Source organism: Choloepus didactylus (genome assembly GCF_015220235.1).
Source record: "Choloepus didactylus isolate mChoDid1 chromosome 26 unlocalized genomic scaffold, mChoDid1.pri SUPER_26_unloc1, whole genome shotgun sequence".
Classification (NCBI taxonomy): domain Eukaryota; kingdom Metazoa; phylum Chordata; class Mammalia; order Pilosa; family Megalonychidae; genus Choloepus; species Choloepus didactylus.
This window is the reverse complement of record NW_023637614.1, coordinates 3,481,294-3,504,171: the sequence shown is the minus strand read 5'-3', so window position 1 is coordinate 3,504,171 and position 22,878 is coordinate 3,481,294. Positions and strand designations below refer to the sequence as shown.

General features: G+C 38.2%; 1 pseudogene; it reads left to right on the top strand.

Annotated features, from left to right (window-relative positions):
• The first annotated feature begins 12,629 nt into the window (after positions 1 to 12,629).
• Positions 12,630 to 22,878, top strand: part of LOC119525725 — a 30,712-nt pseudogene continuing 20,463 nt past the window's right edge.

Sequence of the window (22,878 nt, the reverse complement as noted above, 5' to 3'; positions counted from 1 at the left end):
GTCAGAACCTTTATAGATTAGCTTGATCCCACACACTGCAGCAGTCTTGAGAATTTGAGAACACTTGTTTTGATAATGGTTTTCCTTGGATAGCCATGCTAAACACTAAAGGAAGCTGTGTCCTTCTTGGTATCACACAGTCACTGAGTTCAACCACAACAACTTCCATACTTCAGTTTAAGAATGACTGTGTCATTGAAGCTCTACATTGAAATAATTATCTGTTAGTCACTAGCTATGAGCATATGGGTCAGTTTGGTGTTTTTTTTCAACTGGAACTTTCACCACTTGAACCAATCAATATGACTATTGAGATTGAAAAAGTATCACCTGCTGTTGTGCACAGAATCATGTCTCCCACAACCACATGCAGAAGACATAATGACCCTGGTCCTGTGGATATGATACCATTTTAAACAGGATCTTTGAAGATCCTATTAGTTCAGACAAAGCAAACTTGAATCACAGTGGCCTTAATGCAATATTACTGGAATGCTTATAAGCAGAGGAAATTTGGGCATATGAAGGAGGGGTAGGCAAGAGACAAATGGAGACAAAGAACCATGCAAAGCAGATAGAGATTGAGTTATGGATTTCTGGGAAGCCACCACAAGAACTCTACAGACTTCAGGGAAAGTATGTCCCACCAAAAACTTGATTTTGGAATTTTAGTCTCAAACTGTGCAGCAGTAAGTTCCTGTTGTTTAAACCATCTAAGTCTATGGTTCTTTGTTACAGTAGTCCTGGAAAGCTAACATTGAGTTTAGTGGAAAAATTAAGTGAGGGTGTGGATCAGTGGCCTTTGTCAGTGCCTAGGTACTAGTGATAATAGTGTTTTGAATTGTTTTTAAAAAAGTTCTGAGTTGGCCTTGCTGGCTTTTCTGGGAGTTACCAGCTATAAGTTGTGGGTAGCTTAGGGAAAGGCTATGTATTTTCCACGATAATAGATTTTATACACACATGGAATCACTGAATGTTAGAACAGTGACATGATCAGATATATAATTTTCAAATCACAGGACAGATTAGAACAGGAGTCAGCAAGCTGCAGCCCACACACCAAATCAGCCAGTTGCCTACTTTTGTGAATAGAGTTTTAGAACTCAGCAACACCCATGCTAAAATATACACTGATCATGTAGTCTACTTTGGCAAGTACTAAACTCGGTCAAGAAGTATCTGAGCTAGGTAAGACCCACAAAAGAGAATGGAAGGAAATCTACAATCTCAGTAATATTTTTTCCTAGACTGAGTCCACTAAAAATAGTTATTTTAAGTTACCTCATGGTAGGACATAAACGAAGTTTCACTCAAAGTCCATTAATTTTCATTTCATTGTCCTTGATACCCTTGTGAAAGATAAAGTGACAGAGAGTGTATGGAATTTATTACAAAACTATGAGGAGATAAAAATACTAAATTCTACCTTTTGTGATTCCCATTTAATTCTGTTATCTCTCAAGATATCTCACTAGTGAAGATCAGCTTTTCCCCTACTTCTGGACACTCAACTAATAGAGAAAATTCTCAGGATGTTCAAGAGAGGAATTCACAAACTGAGGTTCTGTTTGTTCTGGCATCATTACATTTGATTGTCAGTTCTGGGTTGCTTTCCTTCACTTTCTTTAATATCTTCTGAATTTGCATACTATCTTCAACCTGGAGATCAGAGAGAGAAAATGAATCCTGGGATCCTAGTTTTGCTGATACAAGTGAATCACTAAAAACCATCAGAATTCCTGTTTAGAGCCCCCATAGCAGAAAAATAATGATATGGAATGACAAAATAGAGATATATATAAATGTAATAGAAAAAGCAGAAATCTGATTAAAGTTGGACAGAACATTGTACTGCTTTTTCTATGATTATATGTTAACTATGGGAGCATGTGGCTTGATGTTTACCAAGTAGTGCTCCAAATGCATATATCCTTACTTACAGTTTCTCTACACAAACTTGCTTATGCAGGCCATACTTTTTACAAGCTAGAAATGATGGATATGTAGCTCATCCAAACAAGCCAGCCAAATTACTACTTCAGAAAATTTTGATAGAGATAGTAGCTAGTCACCAGGGTTAATGATAGAAAATTTGATATCCTACTCTGGTTGTGAATGCAGGGTTGTTGGAGAGGGGATCATACACTGAAGAAATAAGAGAAAATGGGAATAAATCCAAGATATAAGAGACAATAGAGGTAGATATTAGTCACATTTTTCTCTTTGTAGTTTTATAGGCCTTGGTCCTAACAAAAGCATGACAATCTCTTGCTGAAATTCTGTGGCATATCCTAAAGCCTTAAACCAGTTGTGAGAGTCTTATCTACACCCCCAAATACCCTTGGACTAAGAGTTTTAGTCTCAAGAAACTCTGAATATCACATTTCTTGAGCAAATATGACAGTGGGCCTTTTCATTTATGTTTCAAATTAGTGAGAATTTTGGTGGGGGTGGGAAAACAAAATCAAGAGAACATCCACCCACTCACTCACCAAATCACTACTGTGTTTCTGCCAGGGAACAAAATAAAGGCAGAAACAAGATATAAAACACTAGAGCAGGGGTAAGCAAACTATGGTCCACAGGTGAAATCTGGCCTGCTTCCCATTTTTGTAAATATATTAGAGATAACCATAGATTATTCATTTACCTATGGTCTGTGGATGTTTTTGCATGGTAGTCATGGAGTTCAGTAGTTGCAGTAGAAACATATGGCCTACATAGTCTATTTATTTTCTGGTTCTTTCCAGGTCTAGAATAGATAGGTATTTCTGGAAAGATAAAGAGTGATGATAGAATTCTTTTAGTAGAGAAAACAAGAGGAATTTTAACTAATGAAAATTTAGTTAAATGCTATTGAAAAGATATAGGATGGTTTAGGCAATTAAGTGAAAGCCTAAAGGATCAGGTTCTGAACAACCAAGACTTCAGGCATCTCTGGTGATCCCAGAAATAGGAATTAAGTATTCTGTTTAAGATGTGATGGTGTATACAGACACACAGACATAAACAGACACCCTGTAATTGGATGGTTTAATCTATCTGTATCCCTCATGGTTCAGGAGAATTTGGGATAATATTCAGCTAAAGGAGCATTTTGGAGAAGTAGCTGATAAATTCCCTAAACTAGAGGGATACCCTTGACACATCTAAAACTAATTCCTGTAAGGTATGCTCCCCACAGGAAGCTACTCCCTTTGTGGACAATTCATGAGATGAAACAGAAAGTCTTTCCTGACTGTCTGTAGGGGACCATTCTTTTGTTTAAAAGCCTCAAAGATCACCGTTAAACCACTCTGCCCCATGATATTCTGGCTCAGGTCCAGAGTTTCCAGGCTGTGATTTCTGATAAGAACAGATAGAAGACCCTGACAACAAAAAGGAGCAAGGGAGCAGTCCCAGAGCCTGTTGAGGAGAAGTACATAAATCCACTCATTCATAGAGTATGTTCTTATTGAGAACCTCTGATGGTTCTACACACTTACTTGCTGTGGATCCTGTACTGATGAAGTAGGAAAAAATATAATACTTCTCCTCATGGAGTTTTAGTGACAGTAATCCAACATGCTGTATTGAAGTGCATGATTAATGAGATTAGAACAAAACATGGTAAGGGTAGGTCAGCCTCAGAGGTAATAGGTACACTTACAGTGTTTGGGAAAGAAGATGAGGGAAAAACTAAAGGAATGGAGGTTGAGAATCATTATGGTAGTTGGAGGAGAGCTATTCAGGCAGAGAAAAATTACCCCTCCTAAAAGGATATGTTTGGCAATAACTAGTGTGGCTGAGATGGAGACCAAGGGGAAGTTAGAAGGAGTTTGGTTTAAAGCTAACAAGTGGAAGACATATAGCTGTGTAGGCTGATCTGAATCCTGCAGATATTATCTGTATTGAAATGGGAGCTTTTGGCTCTTTGTATTAGTTAGGGTTCTCTAGGGAAGCAGAATCAATGAGAGGTGTCTCTGATTATCAAATTGTAAAAGTGACTCATGCAACTGTGGGTATGCACGAGTCCAAATTCTATACAGCCATCAACAAACTGTCAACTCCAAGGAAGATGTCTGATGAACTCCTCAGGAAATGAACTGGGATCTTCGATGAACGTGTTCAATGATCTCCTCAGGAAACGAACCAGCAACTTCGACGAACTCCTCAGGAAATGCTTCACTGCGCAGCCAAAGAAGAAGTGAAGGTCCTCTATCTGTCTTGCTTATAAGTCTTCAACTGATTAATTGGATTAAATCCAGCCAATTACATTCCCTCATTGTGGAAGGCATGCCCTTTGGTGAGTCATCAGTCACGGCTGCAGTCAATTGACTGATGATTTAATAAACTAGCCTGTTGGTTTATTAACCAGCCTCAAACATCCTCACAGCAATTGTTAGGCCAGTGTTTGCTTGACCAGACAGCTGGGTCACCTGGCCAAGTTGACACATGAACCTAACCATCACACCCTTGAACTAAAGGTGTCATGGCCTGACTTTCAACTTGAAAGATCCCCCTGGCTGATGGGTTAAGAAAAACCTGCAGGAATTCTATGACTGACATGTGTAGGCCAGTTCAGAGATTGTGCCACAATCTTTATGAGAGTTAGTAGTTCATATCAAGGTGTTAGCAGAAGAGTAAGTTGTCAAATGCAAGGTATCTGGAAGGAAGTTCCTCAAGCTTTACAGATAATGTGACTATGAGGTGTCAAAAGGAGGGTTTTCTCCTAAAATTGGACCAGACCTGATTCTACTGTATTCTACTCTGCAAAGTGTCTCAGAGCAATTAATTCTTTTCAAAAACTCTTTAAGAAAATGAATTAGCACTTTCCATAAAATTTTAGGTTACAGTTTGGCTTCTTCAAGGTCTCACAGAGGAACCAGAATCAAATAACTATGGGATTGAGACCCAGGTCCAGGTGTGTTAGGCTAGGGTTTCCTTGGAGAAGCTATGAGAGATGTTTGTGGCCACATCTATTTATGTTGAAAAGTCACAACTTGCAGGACTATCACATTAACAAGTCACTTATCTCTCTGTGACACACAATTCTGGTGTGGATGTTTGATGCTACCTCAATGTGCTGTATTTCCATTAGGCTTATATATAAAGAATGTAAATAGAATCATGATTATGTTATCTCCACCTGCCTAGGTGGCAGAAGGTTATGCTGGCATCATCTTTGATCTTTTATGGAGAAACAGATGTCAAAGGTAAAGGTTTTCCATTAGTGGAAGCATGTCCTATAAGTCAAGAACTCAGGCTATAGGTTAATATAGACTCATAACTAAATCTAAAACATCAATGAATTTCTGCATAGATTTTTGGGTCATTGGAATTCCACCCTTCCTGTGTTTGACCCTTTTTATGCACTAGTCAAATTCTGGATTTAAATTGGCCAGTGGAATTGTGGCACATCCTAAAGCTACCTACTCCTGATATCTTTTGGCTACTTTTCTAACTTAAATACTTCACATTCTCATATGAGCTAGGTTTCTATAAAACCTCCTGGTTAGGAATTCAGATCAAAGAAGAGAAGGGTCAGGTGGCATATTTTGGTAGCTGGATACATAGCCAAACTTTTTATCGTTGTGCACCCATCATGGCCTAATAGCAACAGAGGCTTTAGGACTGTGGGAATGTAGGTGACAAGTGGACCAGATTATTCTATATAAAGAGGTCATTCTTGAAGTTATAGTCACATATCTACACAAGAAGGATGGTGAGGGAGTTGCTAAACAAAGCCTAAAATTGTTTCAGACTTGTACAATGGAAGCTTGGCCAAACAGTGACTTTGTTTAAAATAATAATCACTGACATCTTAGGTTTTTGACTAGGCTTCATAGACATCTTGTCATGGACACTAAGTAGCTAAAATTTAGTTTTCTAATTAGTAAACATGAAATAGATATTTCAAGGTTGTAAGAAATAAAGAGTTCTTGTAAAATTCAGTATAGTGTCTGATCCTGAGAGAGTGTTCAATAAGCTCTGGCTATATGACTTAGGCATCAGAACAAATCAAAAAATGCTAACTTTAAGATAGGGCTTTCCACCTGTTAGCATGATATATTAAAAATCTTATGTACTTCTGATGAATACTGTTTAAGTAGGGATGTAATATTTTCCTTTTCACAATGTGCCACTAGAAGTAGGAAACATTTTTTTTCCTTCAGTCTTAAGTTATTGGGTTATGTCTGGATTAAAATGCATCTTATATTAAGATATTGGTAGTTTCTAGGACCAGCTAGAAGTTGGCTAACTGGCAGGTGGTAATTTTACATCAGAATAAGATTCCCAGAGAAATAAAACCAGAATGGATTTCTGAGCAGAAATAGTTTTCTGATCCTATGCATTCTCTTTAATATTTCCCTAATTATGATTCACTTAGGAACAGGAACCCCATGCTAGGCTCGTTCCCAAATAACAAGCATCAGCAAACTATAACCCATGGACCAAATATGGCCAGCCATTTTTGTTATGAAAATTTTATTGGAACATGGCCCATGCTCATTACTTTACATATCATATGACAATGGCCAAGTTAAGTATTTATGACAGACTCAGGCCCAAAGCCTAAAATATTTATTATCTAGCTTTTTCAGGAAAAATATTGGCAGCACTTACCATAACTCAATTTATTCCCAATTGCAGGAAAAAATACCTTATGTGAACTTTAAAAACATACAGAAAACACCAGATCTGAAGACTAATCACCTAACCCATATCCCCACAGAAGGAATAGGCTACAAGACAAACACCCCTGCTCTGAAGGGCATGCAAAAAATAACACCACTCCTTGTTTCTATCTGTTCTTTCCCTAATTCCCACCAGGGTCTTACCAGTTATATTCAATTTGAGGTGGTTAGAGGAATTATGTGCTCTTGTATCTGTTCTATTTGAATTCAGGATGTGTGTGCCTGTGTGTAAGTCTATACAACTGTGTGTTTGTATACCAACCATAAGGCAGCCATCAGGTACTTACACTATGGTCTGTGGTTTGCAGGTGGGGTATCACAAGCCCTCACACAGAAGATTCACCCCTCCATCCCTGAGGTCATACTTGGCCAAGCATATCTGTGTCAGCCTCTGGTTGACAATCAGAGCAGAAGCAAGATCCTTGCAGCAGGCTTGTGTGAGATGACAATTTTCCAACCAGAAGAAGCATCACACAAGTGGTAAGATGGGGAGAGCATTTCTGAAGTCCAGACTTCTCAGCTGTCCTGAAAAGCCAGAGAGTTGTCAGCTATCAGCCTTCTTGTTACTTTTCCTCTATCCCAAGTGCTAGTGAACCCAGACACAAAGAACAGCAAGAAAAGGGCAGGATGCAGAAGCCGTCTACCTGGTACCAGACATGGGAAGCATGTTTTTATATCAGTAGGAGTTTCATATGGGTGACTGGTACACTGCCAAGGTACAATGCCAGGGGTAGCCATTGCCCTTCTCTGCACAGCCCCAGATTTGAAATGGAAATGCTCCATGGGGAGAAGAGAGAAGAGGCTTACAACATCTCTGTAGGGAGAACTTTGGGTGAGTCAATGTCTTACATAGATACTTTAGAACTTCACCCAAGAGCTCATTGGACTTGAGGTTCATGTATGTCAGGCACTGGTTGATTTTGAGGGTTGATTAGAGATCAATCCATTGTTGAGTGGTAGTTGAACAAGATTCCAACCTGCAGGAGATATGGAAAAAGTCATTTTTACAGGAGGACCCAGATGCCATATCAGGTGCTTATGTTTCCTTGAAGATTACTCCTTGGCTTTCATCTCACTCTGCTACAATTTGTGGAAAACTCTGGCTTGTATTATGGGACATCTGATCACTTTTGCTTCTTGAAATACCATCATGGACAACTGATATCTTGAAAAATCCAGCTTCATTTCCAAATATTTGTAATACAATTGTGTTTGAATTCAAAAACATAGCCTGCTAATTTTTCTCAAATGCCACCTTCCATCACAATCACTTTCTCTGCCCAAGTCTGTCCTAATACCAATTTTTCAGTGTGTTTCTGTATGACAAAAATGCTCAATAACCACAGAAAATGTTCAACCTCATCAGTTATTAAGGATATTCAAATTAAAACATACACTTTTTAACTAGGAAGTCAAGTCCAAGTTTTCAGTTTAGGTTTTGCAAGAAATGAGAATTGGAAACTATACCTGTTGATAGGAATATCACTTTTGTATGGCTATTTTGGAAACTATTCAGAAAGCCTTTTAATCTAGTAAATTGGACTCTGCAATGTAGTTCTTCTTATAGAAACTCACAAGGTGTAAAGTGTGCATTACATGTCATATTACAGTACTCTGGGGCAGGCTTATTGTTTGAATCATCACTATGTCTTAGTGAATACAAGATCTTTACAAGTAAGGAAATTAAATGAGATTACTAGGCTTAGTATGTGGATGGGTTGAGTATTTGTCACATAGTTAAAATTGGAGATCCTAAAGTTAGTACCTTCCTTCCTAATTCCCTTTCCTAATGAATACTCTATTATTACTGGTCATAGGTTCCCTTTTTTTTAAAACACTTAACTAGTAGCCACAGGATACTGGCTAGCAATACAGGGTTTGGGAATAAGAAATAAGCTCATATCCTTGATTTGATACTTATTGTGATTTGTAAACTCTTTCCTCTCCCTTAAATTAGGTTTTGAAAATTGAATGAAGCATGGGATATGAATTGCTTTAGAAAGGGCCAGGCATAAATACATCAGAAATCAATAAAAATAGCTGTCATCAAATGTAGTAGGAAAGTGAACTGAGCATGGGTGGTGTTGTGGATCTCTTCAAACCAGTAAGCTACCAGGAAAGAGGACACTTAATGCTCCTACAATGTCAATGAATTGGTAAGTCAAGGTCAGAATCTGCTGTGAATAACATGTTAGAAAACCTGCAGCCTGAAATATTATGTCCCAAGGCCTGCGGATGACACAAAAAGCTGGTTGTCATGCCTGAATTTCTAAGTTTGAAACATGATCCAAGTCCTATTTCAGATATGTGCCTCTTTGTATCATGGCCCAACACTTCCCAATTTCAAATTTATTACAGAGATACAGTAATGAAGTTTAATAGAATGGAATAGAAACTCCAAAAATCAACCCAAGCACTTACAGCCTATGGATTTGACAAGGATAACAATGCAGTTCATTCGGGAATCAAAGTTTTTCAATAAATGGGGCTGGGATAATTGAATACCCACAAGAAAAGAACAAAGTTGAACCCTATTTCACACCATATAGAAAAGTAAACTCAAAATGGATTAGAGACTAAATGTAAGAAGCTAGAGCTATAGAACTTAATAGAAAACTGACATATAAGTCATGTAGCTTCCCTTTTTCTAATTCACTCAGTGGTGCTTGGTTGCTCACATATTTCTTTGGATGCTGCGAATACTAATGCCAAGGAGATCTACCTTAGGTTCTGCAGGCTGCATTTAGAGTGTTTCAGGGTCTCACCCAGCAGGTGAAAATCAATCTGGATGCTAATTTCCAAGATCAGGTGTGTCAGATCTTACCAATGAAAGCCAGACAGAAGTCTCAATATGTGTCAGCAGGGAAGATATTTTTAATCATAGGGTAATAAAAGGAAGAGATTTCCATGTTGGTTTTAATCCTTAAATTGTATGCAGGCATGTGCAAACAACATGCTGCAACAGTTTTTAGATTCAGAAACTATGTAAAAAATTGTTTCAAAAGTTGTCTCAGCTTTTGCCAAAGAGATATAATGAACAATGCTTCTTTTTGAATGAGTTCTGCTCTAAGGCATTTTGACAAAGGGAAAAATTGATGATATATTTTCCTTAGACTTTGAAAAGAAACATTCATCAACACATTTCACAGGAATTCAAAAGGGAATCTCCTTCACTGAGATTTAGACATCCACTGCTAATAAAGAGGTAGGTCAACAAGAGACTTCTCATCACATTAGGGAAAATGAAACCCCCAGAGATATTTGCAGCATGCATTAGGTCTTGACTTAACTGAGTCCTAACTGGGAAACAAAGCAGTAACTTAGCTATTTAAATTGTGTTTATTCCATTTTCAAATCACCTTGAAGGCCTTTTATAGCCAAAGGTTTACACAAACTATATTAGATTCCAAGAAGAAGGTAGTTCAGTCTTCAGGTATTTAAGTTTCCCTATAGACAGGACCACATGGCAGGGAACAAGGAGATACTGGGAACTTCAATCTGACAGTGTGCAGTAAACTTAATTATTCCAGCCATGCTGTAAACTTGGAAGAGGACCAAGCCTCTGAGAAGGTTACACCCTGGCCAACAGCTTGATTGCAGCTTGTTGAGTGACCCTGAAATATAGGACTCTGAAGCTAAGCCATGCATAGACTCCTGACCGAATGCTATGAGAAAAACATGCATTGTTCTAATTCACAAGGTTTGGGGGAGATTTGTTACACAGCAATAGCTGATGAATACACTAATTGTACTTATCTGACCTTTGTCATTTTCAGGCACACCTGTGGCCTCCATGTCACGTGATAGTCTGTCCAATGCCCAGTTCTCATTTATGCCCCTCTGTGTCAATCTCCATTCCTCTTCCTTATGCAGACTTACAGTTTTAGAATAGACTAAAACTGCCCCATGTCCTCACATCATTGTAGATTGTGAATTGTCATCTACCCAAGGAAGAGATTAGGTTCTTATTTGTCCCTAGTGAATGGTCATACAAATAATGCTACCTGATTATCTAGCATTTGATCTGTAATAACTAGGAACAGACACAATTCTGAACACTCATCATATACTATAAGAACTACAGTTTATTAAGCTTGCAATCTAGATACCAGCCTAGGTCCAAGTATTTGTTACAACACAAGTTACTTAAATGTCTTGGGTTCCTTTTCATATGTGAGAAACTGATGTTACAGAGGCCATATTTACTCACTATTACTAACTTATTCACAGTAGCTTCCTATAGCTGCTGGAACAAATTAACATGAACTTTTAGTTTAAGCCATAGAAATTCATTCTCACAGTTCTGAGGGCTAGAAATCAGAAATAAAGGTTTCAGTAGGGCCATGATCCCTTTGAAGAGTTTAGGGAAGAATACTTGTCTCTTCTAGCTTCTAATGACTAGTGGCAATCCTTAGTACTCTGTGGCTTATAGCTGCCTCATTCCAATCTCTCTCACCAACTTCACTTGGCCATTTTCCCTGTGTGTGCCCAAATTTCCCTCTTCTTATAAGGCCACCTGTCATTACATGTGGGGTCCACTCTTATGGAAGACAAACTTATCATGACTTGAGTATATCTACAAGACTGTATACTTCCAAATATGGTGACACATTCCAAGTAGACATGAATTTGTGTACACTTCCCAACCAAGTATATTTCATTTAAATTCTCAGCATGTCACTTAGTCTATCCATTTCTAAGGCTTACCCTAATCAAATATGCAATGAGTAGACTTTGAGAACATCCAAACTCTATGTTATATTTCATAAGAATGACTTGATGTAATTCAGTCTCCTCAGTAGACAAATTTGAGGATAGGAACTATTTTGTTTCCTTTTATCCTGAGTACTTTGTTGAAGCCTGTCTATGCATTCAAATATTTCTTCTATGATATACATGAAAGAAGACTGGCCATGGCTAGGGATTCTCCATACCAGGATTAGCTTCTACTTACACCACTTTCTGGAGATTCTAGGTGCCATGGTTTGTTTGCCCACAAAGTATCCTCACTGAGAAGTCACTGAGGAAGCCTTTACTTTCTTGAAGAAAGCTCAGGTTCTCATTTGAACTAAACACACAGCAGAGATCCTTCCAGAGGCAAGGACAATGATAATCTTTCTTGGGCCAATGAGAAAGACAGCAAAGATCACCTGTTTAAAGGTATGTATGGGGGAATTATAACAACTAATTGTATGGATGGAAAAATATTTGAAATGTTGACAGTGTTATGGATACCTGATGGCCCATACCTATCCCACATTAAAGAAGTATTAGTTCAAAAGCATCCATTAATACTCATGACATCATGCCTCCCACTTTGAATACTCAGCAGACAGGAAGTCCAGCTACAGTGAGAATTCAGATCCTAAGCTCCAGAGAATAGCAGTGATTCTGAGCTTTCCTTAATGCAATGTGACATAAGATTGAAGATGTGAGAACCAGGAGATTAAAAAAGAATTCTTTCTTCTCAACCTGTGAATGTAATTCTGATGCCAAATCATTCTCCAGAAATATCCCCTTTCCTACCTGCAGTGAGATTTTCTGTAAGTTTTGATAGTGCTTGAGGGAGAATGAAGAATACATCATTTTGGATGTATTTTTCAAGTGAAAAGGAATTTCCTTAAATTGTGCCACTACATCTTTCACAAACTCCTCTGAGTTTCATGGAGACAGTGAAAGAGTTCATTCATACCCATCATTGAAGAGAAGAGTTTATTCTCATTGGACTTTCCTTTGCATTTCAGCAATTCCTGTTTGACCTCCATTGACATATGGAAGTTGAAAATTGTCCTCAGCTCATTGACTCTCTCTTCTTTCAGGAGGCCAACAAGAAGTATCTCACCTGGTTCAGACTTTAAACCTTTTTTCCTTGGAGAGAAGTTTCTACACATCCCCAATATCCCATTTGCAAATCTCCCCATTTTTTCCTCCTCACTGTCCAGAACTTATAACATGGCAGGAAGAAACTTCTGGATACTGATGTGGTTGGAGCAGCAGCAGCCCTCACAGTCTCTCTGTCAGAAGGATATCCTTGTCCAGGAAGAGACAGAGATCACCATCCTCTATCCCAAGACTTCTGATGTCTTCTCCATCAAACAACATTGTCTGTGTCCTAATGCCCTTGATAGACAGGAGACACAGAGCCTTCACTGGGGCTTGGAGGTACTGATGGGGCAGGTGACAGGTGCAGGTGTGATCTGGCTGTGGAAAAAATGTTGGAAGATAAACATGGTAGTCTGGCAAGTTGGGGTGGTGTCCTCCCCCATGTCCTTCTGTATTGTTAGACAGGAGCAGACTATTCAGTACATAAGGGGTGCCAAACCCAGGTTGAACAAGCTGCATTCCTCAACAGTTTGAAAGCTTGCAGGGCTTCATCCTCATCTTTCAAGTGTTTTAAGAAATATGCCTTTCTGTCACTGTCTTTTGGTCAAAATTTATTCATCCAGAGGGAAGAAACTGTTTGCATTAAGCTTCTCTCTCCACCCTTTTTGCCAGTAGTGATATACAATAGAAGTAGGGTTGCAAATAATCATGCAAAATTGATGTCTCAACAATTAAAAGTAGTAGGAGTGAGGAATCACCAAGCAGAGGTGATTTCACTTGCATACTTCCAAACACCAAACTTATACCCATAAGACAGTATTTTCCAACCCAGCCTTTCTGCCTCCAATTCTTCTGCTTCTCCCCACTTTGGGTCATCTGTTGTTTACACCTGTGCACACTGTAAAAAAACAATGTGGATGTGAGCTTGACTCAAACTATTTGTATTTATTATGGTAGACATTTTGGATAAAGCAAGTTTCTAATATCCTTGAGCCTATTTTATTTGTACTATGCTAAGAGAAATAACAATATTTACCATTTGAACATTTACAAAACTAGGCAGGAGGCTCAATTTTGGCCCATGGCCCATTATCTACACATTATAGAAACTCAAGTGTTTGCTGGTAAGCCACTTGATCAAAATGACACTAGACTGAAGGACAGTGGTAAAAAATTTCATAGACCACTTGTTCTTGCCAGAAGGCAGTTTGCTCCCAACCCTTCCCAGAGTGGTTGGGCAGTGACATGTGGCAGTGCCTGGAGAATTTTTTTATTGATACAAATGTGGAGGACAGGTTTTGCTGCTAGTGGGTACAGACACAATTGCTGCTTAATACCCTACAATAACAGGATAATGTCCCAAAATGAATTATCCAGTTCAAAAGGGTAATAGTACCTAGCTCAGGATACCCTGATGTAAGTTACCTAACAGAGTCATCTCAACTTAGTCACTTCCATTAACAGTTATACATTCTTTATGCTGTGAAACAATGGGGTCACCCTCACCTAATATCTGAAATTCTGCCAAGGACATATATTCAATATAATATACACTTAGGCTTCCAGGAAGCTGAATTCTCCTACAAAACCTCCTGTTAAAGAGAAACCACCCTTCATTATGCAAAATAAATACTATAACCAATGGATGTAAGTGGTTTAAAGAGAATGCAATAACTCTATCATGGGGTGGGGAAGCAAAAGGGGACCTCCATCACTCATCTTACTCCAGCATCTGATGATGTTGACACAAACCCATTTCGATTTTACCTGAATGCTTTCTGGTCTCCCATAGGTATGCTCCTAGTGCTTTTGAGGACCATGTGCACTCTGAAGAAAGAGTGAAGTTGGTCTTGTCACAGCAGCATTATTGAAAGAGAAACAAGGAAAACAAAGAGAATTCAAGGTGGTTTGACTTCAGCCTTGGGTCCCAACAATTAAGCTCCTTCTACATTACAGCAATAGTAATGATGTGGTAAGATACAATTCCAGGTTTACAGGGTGACTTCCTTCCAACCCCCCTCTCTACCAAACAGTTCAAAACAATTTGTTTCACAAATTCACACACATACTTCTGCTTCTACCGAAGGAGTGGGCAAGAAGTCCTTGTGTTAATGTTTGTGTTTTCTTTTATAAAAATTCTATTGTGTTACCATAAAACTGTCTATTTTATCCATTAGGATTCAGTTGTATTAAATATATTCATAATGTTGAGCTAACACCTCCACCATCCATTGCAAAAATTTTTCCATCACCCCAAATGGGAAGTGTGCCTATAGAAAAATAGATCTCTCTTTCCCAACCACAACCCTTGATAACATTTTATCTACTTTGCTTTAGGGAAGAATACAGGCTGGGAGATTCCCTGATACCCTTTGGGGAGGGTCAGCATAGTTTAAAGCTTAATAGGAGATACCAACCAGGACAAGTAGAATGTGCAAACAGCTGGTCAGCCAACTGTGATTAACCTAATCTGAGGAATAGGCAAAAGAACATGAGCTCTTAAAGAATTAATAGGAGAGGATTCTGGGAAGATGGCAGCATAGAAAGAAGGGAAAGACTTAGACTCCCCCCAGAACAATTCATAAATGAACAAAAAATAGTAAATAACCTGGAATGGTAGCGGGGAGACAAACGTGACAGTACACTCAACTTCCACCAACATGAATGGGGAGGAATGCCTGAGATCACAGCATAAAATCTGTAAGTAAAATTGCGGACCCACACTGAGAGTCAAGAACCTAGACCCAGGAGCCCCTCCCACATGGAAGCCGTGCCGTGCACTTTCTCAACCCAGCTCCAAGTGAGGTTTTAATAATAACTTCTCAATACAGACAGCGAATCCTCAACAAGTGGACTGAAGCTTTCGGTGACAACTGACCTTGGGAGAATTGGGGGAAATATTCTGTCTCTCGCTCTCTCTCTGTGGAGAAAACCTCAGCTGCTCTCAGCCCACAAGGCATTGCAGTAAAGACAGCCTCACACATTCTGTATTCTGAAATGAGCTGAGAGCCCCATGGCACAGCCAAGTAGCCCAGGGCTTCTCTAGAGGGATGGCACACACTGTTGACATAGCATGGCATCCCCCTTGGCTGAGGGAGGATCATGGCTGGAAGGAGGGATCTGCTTAGAGAACCCAGGGGCACTACACCAACTCCAGTGGTTTATGGGACACCAAGAGAGAGCTGGCCACCCATGTGCATGTCCCACATTCAGGGTGGGCGACTCCAGTAGCATGCCCAGGCTGAGCTCTCCAACTGAACACAAAAGAATCATTTCCCCTCACTATGTGAGAACTGACTGGAGGGCTATAGGTGGCTCACAGACACCATCTGCTGGTTACTTAGAGAAAGTGTACATCACCAAACTGTCTCTAACAAATTAGATTGATATCCCTTTTTTTTTTTTTTGATACAACTTGAAAGAACCCCATCAAGCAAAACAAATGCCAAGAGGCCAAAAACAACAGAAAATCTTAATGCATATGATAAAACCAGATGGTATGGAGAATCCAGCTCCAAACACACAAATCAAGATTTTGGAAGAAACATTATACCTTGCAAATTTAACTAATGAACTACAATCAAAGAATGAAAACATGGCAAAGGATTTAAAGGACATCAAGAGAACTATGGCCCAGGATATAAGCACCATAAAAAATACCCTAGAAGAGCATAAAGAAGACATTGCAAGAGTAAATAAAAAAATAGAAGATCTTATGGAAATAAAAGAAACTGCTGGCCAAACTAAAAAGACTCTGGATATTCACAATACAAGACTAGAGGAAGCTGAACAGCATCTCAGTGTCCTAGAAATCCACAGAACAGATAATGAAAGAACAAAAGAAAGAATGGAGAAAAAAATTGAAAAAATTGCAATGGATCTCAGGGATATGATAGATAAAATAAAACATCCAAACTTAAGACTCATTGGTGTCCCAGAAGGGGAAGACAAGGGTAAAGGTCTAGAAAGAGTATTCAAAGGAATTATTGGGGAAAACTTCCCCAACCTTCTACACAATATAAACACACAAAGCATAAATGCCCAGCGAACTCCAAATAGAATAAATCCAAATAAACCCACCCCAAGACATATTCTGATCAGACTCTCAAATACTGAAGAGAAGGAGCAAGTTCTGAAAGCAGCAAGAGAGAAGCAATTCACCACATACAAAGGAAACAATATAAGACTAAGTAGTGACAACTCAGTGGCCACTATGGAAGTGAGAAGGCAGTGGCATGACATATTTAAAATTCTGAGAGAGAAAAATTTCCAGCCAAGAATACTTTATCCAGCAAAACTCTACTTCAAATTTTAGGGGGAGCTTAAATTTTTCACAGACAAACAAATGCTGAGAGACTTTGCCAATAAAAGACCTGCCCTACTTCAGATTCTAAAGGAAGCCGTACCAACAGAGAGACAAAGAAAGGAGAAAGAGATATAGAGAATTTTAACACACATATATATTACCTCACATCCCAAATCACTAGGACACTCATTTTTCTCTAGTGATCACAGATCTTTCTCCAGAAGAGACCATAAGCTGGGACAAAAAACAAGCCTCAAGAAATTAAAAAAAAAAAATTGAATATACTCAAAGAACATTCTCCAAACACAATGGAATACAAATAGAAGTCAATAATTTTTGAACTATAACTCCACTATTTACTTCCTACATGATAAAAAATACACAAACTCTAAGGACAAATCAGTGGTTTTGAACTCAATGTAAAATATGTAATTTTAGACAACTATATAAAGGTGGGGGAATGAAGGAGTATAGGAACATAGTTTATGTGCCCTATTGAAGGGAAGGTGGTATCAAAGAAAAACAAGACTGATAGGGATTTAAGAGGTTAAATTTAAGCCCCACAGTAAACACAAAGAAATTATCAGAGAATATAACCATAGAGATGAAATTAGAGTTTGGGTTAAGGGAAATGGGGGAAGGGGCAATGGGAAGTTAAGAAAGGAGTGTAGGGTTGCTGTTTGAGGTGAAGGGTAATTTCTAGCAATTGATGCTGGAAAAGAGCATAACATCATTCTAAATGTGATTAATCCCACTAACGAAAGGCTAGGGAGGGGGTGGAATGGGAAGATTTAGGCTGTATATATGTTTCCACAATTGAAAAAAAAGGAAAAAAAAAAGGCAGTCTAACTAGATGACAATTGAATGCTAAAGATGAACTTGGATGGGATTGGAGGGTGGAGGACAGGTGGCTCGAAGGGACGCAGTTGAGACATAAGGAAAAGGAAATATAGAATGTAAGCTTTGTATCATTGTTGAATCTCTTATACTTCTTAGCTGTGCTTAATGGAATTACATAAAACAATGTTCTTGTTCATGGGAAGTACATATGTGAATTATAGTGTATGTTCAAGGATGTGTGCAGCTAACTCTAATATGTTCAGAAGACAGAGAAATATATGATGGATGATAGGGAGGGAGGGAGTGAGGGAAAGAAATAGTGATGTGACAGCATGTTAAAGTTGGTGGATTAACCTATCAGGGGAGGGGGTCAGGGTATGATGGAATTCTGTGTATTGGGCTAGTATTGTTTTTGCAACTATTCATGTAACTTTGAATTTATTTCAAAATAAAATAAAAAGAGAATTAATAGCCCTGTAGAAATGAAGAAAATGAAGTCAATGTAATTGACATGGAAGCCAGATATAGTATTAAAATATAAAATGGACAGCTGACACTAAATATCTGTTCTATAGTAACTCAAAGGCTAATATTTAGACTTTCCATTTTCATGAAAATTAGGTCAACTTTGAGAGGTATCTGCTACAGCACATTTAATGTGTCAGTGATGGTCTGATGGCACTGGTTTTAGAACTGATAGTAAGAGAAGTAGAGTGGTTTTAGATATCTGTTGGAAATTTAGACAAGATGAGGAAGGATGATTTTTAAAAGGCTATCATATATAGGTCAGTAAATCTCAAAGGAAGTTTTACAAATTTACTCTAATGAATGTATCAGCCACAATCATTTGCTGGAGGAATCTGCAATGAAACAATATACCTTCACACAGACTTCATTTTTAAATCTATACAATGTCAATATCTTATGGAATAACAAAGGAATTGAGATACTTTCTTTTCCTATAGGTAGAGGCTGGAGTTTCCTGGATTTCAAAGACTCTTAAATCCTAAATTCATCACAAATAAAATTATTTGAAATTAAAAAAGTTTCCCAGTCAACATCAAACCAATTAAGTCAGAATCTATGGGTAGGACCCACACAAAAGCAGCATTTTTAAAGTTCTCTATGTTGTTTCATAAGCAGCTCAGTTTGAAATTCATGGCTTTGGAAGAGGCATTGGCAAACTATGGTTCATGTCTCATATCCAGTCTGCTGCTTGCTTTTAAATTAAGTTTATTAGAACACAGCCATGCCCATTTATTTACTATCATCTATGACTGCTTTCACCTTAAAACAGTAGAGGTGAGCACTTGAAACACAGACTATATGGCCTACAAATCCTAAAATATTTATATACAGCCCTTTATAGGAAAGGTTTGCTAACTCCTGCTTAGAAGAAACTGCTGACTTGAGGAATGTTTCTTTTAACATGATAGAATTTGGTAAGTTTATGCCACCTGGGAAAGGAACTGGTATACATAACCAATAAAGTCAAGAGGACACAGAATTTCTTGCAGTGTTGTAAACTAGCCAACAGAGAGGGCACAAGGAAAGGAATGGTTCGTGTAAATAGGAATTAGAAGTCAGAAATAGAATCCCCAAACAGGGTATATTCTCACCACTAGCCTATGTGAATATCTAGCACTTGTATTCAGTACAATACAATAAGCACCGGGGAAGGTGCTCAACTCATTAAACTGCAGAGAAATTTCAACAAGCATATATGAAACTCTTACAAGTTGCAATGATATTCCTGATGTTTCTAAATCCATGGGGACTTAATCCTTTCTTTCAAATGCCTAGTGTATACTGAGTTCTAATTACCCAGGACTTGAGCCTTTTGCTGGCTTAGACAATTCTATGAGGTTCATCTTTTCCAAGATAATCATGATCACAATCATCCAATTGTTTGAGGGGCCCTTGAACAGAATCTCTGCCAGTTGCTTGCCACTAGCCTCTTCTACCTCTGATCGTGGCATTTGCTGTAGCTCAATTTTCAGGAGAAGAACTCAGTAGAGATGTGAACTTCCTTAATTCATCAGTGTTCAGCTGCTCCAGAATGGGTTGCAGTTGAAATGCTTACTATGAAGGTGTGATATTTTCCAAAATGTGAGACTTAAGTTTTCATGGTTGAAGAAGAATTAGGGAGCAGGTGGTCAGCTGAAGGAAAAGAAATCACTGAATCATAAGCTTTATATGAAAGATCAGTTGTTGAGATGCCAGGAGTGTGGCTGTTCTTACAAACTTGGGAGAAAACACCCCCCACTCAATACCAGTAAAAGTCATGGAGGATTTTCCTTCTACTTCATGGCTTGTCATAAATAGTTGATATAAGTGAATGATATCAAGGATTTGAAATCCTGAGCCATGCCTTACACCATACAACTAATTTCATATTGTTTATGATCCTAAATGTGAAAAGGAAGACTAAGCATCTACAAAGAAAAAATATTGTCTCCATTTTCTTGAAGTAAGATAATTTAAATGGGATAAAAAGTGTATTATCCATAAATGTAAAGGCTGACAAACCACATTTAATTTTAAATTGGGAAACTGGATTCACTGAATAGTTATCACTGAAAGCAAAAGAACAGGTTGCAATCTCAGAAAATATGTGTAATGGATACATTTTTTAAGAGGATCAATAAGGAATTCCAACACATATATATGAAAAAATGGTAGTTGTTTTCAATGGGAATATAAATAAAATATTAGAACAAGTGCTTCAACAAAGAGTGCCCAAATGGCCATAAGCACAGGAAAAGGTGCTTAACTCATTAGACAACAGAGAAATGCAAATTAAGAACCCAGTAATGGAGCACTACACCTCCAGAATGTTAATTAAGCAAACATCATACTACCTTGTATGTAATACAGAAGAATCCAAACCCTTAAACATTGCTGGCAAGAGTTAAGTTGAGAAAACTACACTAGTAAAAACCATCAAGACTGCCAAAGTTAAATATTCACATGTACCCTATGTCCCAGCAGTTTTACTCCTGTATATACACCCCAAATAAAGTAATGCTTAGGTCTATTATTAATAATAAAATACATGCCAGTCTATTCAGAACACTTCTGTTGATCATTTTCTAAAGCATAGACAATATCAGGAGACATTTTTCAGGCAATAATATGGAAGACAGTATATCCAAGAGAAGCCATACAAAAAATATCCTATAATTAAATTTATATAAGTTCATAGCAAAGTTAATCTGTGGTGGTTGAAGTCAAAATAATGAGTATGCTTGGGAGTTTTGACTGGGAAAGACAAGAGTGGATATATGTGGTACTGGAAAAGTCATCTATTGATCTGTTTAGTGATTACGTGGTGTGTGATTACATAGATACACACACCCAAATAGTCACTAACTGGATTCATATAATGTGATACATTGATATATATTGATATTTATAGGATACCCAAACAGTGGTTGTATTTACAGACACAAATATACACACAATGTAACTATGTCAAGAAATTAAGTGAAAATACTGTTCTCTTAGCTCTGACAGAATTAAGACAAAGGACAAAATAAGATTACATAAGATATTCAAACTATAGACATAAACCCTGTATCCATATGATTTCCATCAAATGTTTCTGTAATCCCTGTCTTTTTAAGGAGGTATTATGCCAATTAACATCTGAGTATCTTCTGTGTGCTGAGAAGTATTCCAAACTATTCCAAAAAACACAAGTAATCCTTGTAACTCTTACCAGGGAAGTTCTCTTATCTGTGATACATATGAGGAATCTGATGCAACAATTCCCAATGTGTAGTACCCTGACCAGCAGCATCAGCATCACCTGGGAACTTGTTAGAAATGCAGATTCTCAGAACCCCCTCCCCAGAGCTAACAAATCAGAAACTTTGGGGTGGTTCCAGCAATCTGTTTTAACAAGCCCTCCAGGTGACTGTGACAAAAGCTAGAATTTGAGGACAACTGAGGGAAACTGAAAGCCCAAGTTCACATAGCTACTAAAGTGGAAGCCAAGATAATCAAGCCAACTTTACCCCATAGCCTGTGCTCTCATTCCTCAGCACACAGCCTCAGCCAAACAATTAAATATAGAAGCAAATAAAACTCCTTACACCCTCAGATGGCAAATGGGCAAAGCTTAAGGATGATTCTAAAGATGCAGTAGATTGTTAATAAGTATAAGGGGGGAGGGGAAGATAGCCAATCAGAAGAATGACTATGCAAAAGATTTCAATGCACAACTGACTATAGACTAATGATCCTTAGGAACTGTTTAACAATATTGATGCTAATGAAAAAAGTAAAAAGGAAAGCTAAATTTAAGAGTGCTTTGATTGAAGCAAGATGAAACAATGATCTTCAATAGGAAAGTGCTAGAAGAATATGCATCAAAAAAATTCAGTGATTGTGTTTGAGCATCAGTACCACAGATGAGTTAATCCTTGTGAAGTCTTTTCTTGCAGCTGTACTAGATCAGCATGTGTTCCACTTTGTTAATGCTGCTGTTATGCAAAATACCAGAAATGGATTGGGTTTTATAAAGGAGGTTTATTTGGTTACAAATTTAGTCTGAAGGCCATGAAAGTATTCAAATCAAGGCATCAAAACAAGTATACCTTCACCAAAGGAAGGCCAATGGCATGTGGAAGACCTCTGTTAGCTAGGAAGGAATGTGGCTGGCATCTACTGATCCTGGGATGTTTTCCAGCCCCTCTCTCAGCTCCTGTGCATTCTTCAAAATGTTGCTGTAGGGGCAATTTGTCCTGTCACTTTGTGAATTACTGCAAAATTAAGGCAAATGCATCTACCAAGAGGAGTTTAGGCACTATAGCCCCAAAACTACAAAGTTTTTAAAGACTCTTCACACAATTAGCAGCAGCCCCTATTTTTTCAGTTCTCCTTTAAGCTCTCTCACCACATGTGTTTGAGCAGAAAAGTTACAAACCTGTGAAGGCCATGGGCACTCTCCTTTATCCTCCAAGGCTGCAGTGTTTGCATTCTTCTTTCAAAATCAAGGAGTCACAACAGTCCAAATTATAAATGAAAGACTGAGGTGTAGAGTCGTACTTCAGTTAAAGTCACAGTGGGAATGTGGTTGACTGCATACTGGCTGATGGATCTTTTGTGGTTGATGGAAATATTCTAAAACTGGATTGTGGTGTTGGCTGGACACTCCATATGTCTACCAAAAATGTCATTGTGTTATGTTCTTCACATGGCATAATTTATGGTACATAAACAATACCT